A 465-nucleotide genomic window follows, 5' to 3' on the forward strand; every position below is an offset into this window, starting at 1 on the left:
GGCGCTAGCATCAGTGCTTAGCTTCCCGAGGGGAGTACTTAAAAGGTGACCATAGGGACGGTCAACAGTGAGGTACACAGCACTTTTTCTGGAATGAGTTTGTAAACTTCATTGTCAGATCTCATCTGCTAAAATCTGCACGTTTCATAGAGCTTCCAGGTCTAGGCAGGGACACCTCAATGGCAAATATGAGAAGTTATAGCTTCAATGTATAAGAAATACATATATATAGAGAGAGGAAAGTTGAGTCTAAGGAATTCTGCTGTAGAGCACGAAGTCTCTTTAAAGAGGAAAGGTTAGTTGTATTCTTAAGAAGACCAAACTAGGCTCGGCGCCTATAGCTCAACCGGCTAAGGCGCCAGCCACGTACACCAAAGGTGGCGGGTTCGAATCCCCAGCCCGGACCCGCCAAACAACAATGACGGCTGCAACCAAAAAATAGCCGGGTGTTGTGGCGGGCACCTG

The sequence above is a fragment of the Otolemur garnettii genome, unplaced genomic scaffold (assembly GCF_000181295.1).
Source record: "Otolemur garnettii isolate 467f Iridium unplaced genomic scaffold, OtoGar3 scaffold00008, whole genome shotgun sequence".
Lineage (NCBI taxonomy): Eukaryota > Metazoa > Chordata > Mammalia > Primates > Galagidae > Otolemur > Otolemur garnettii.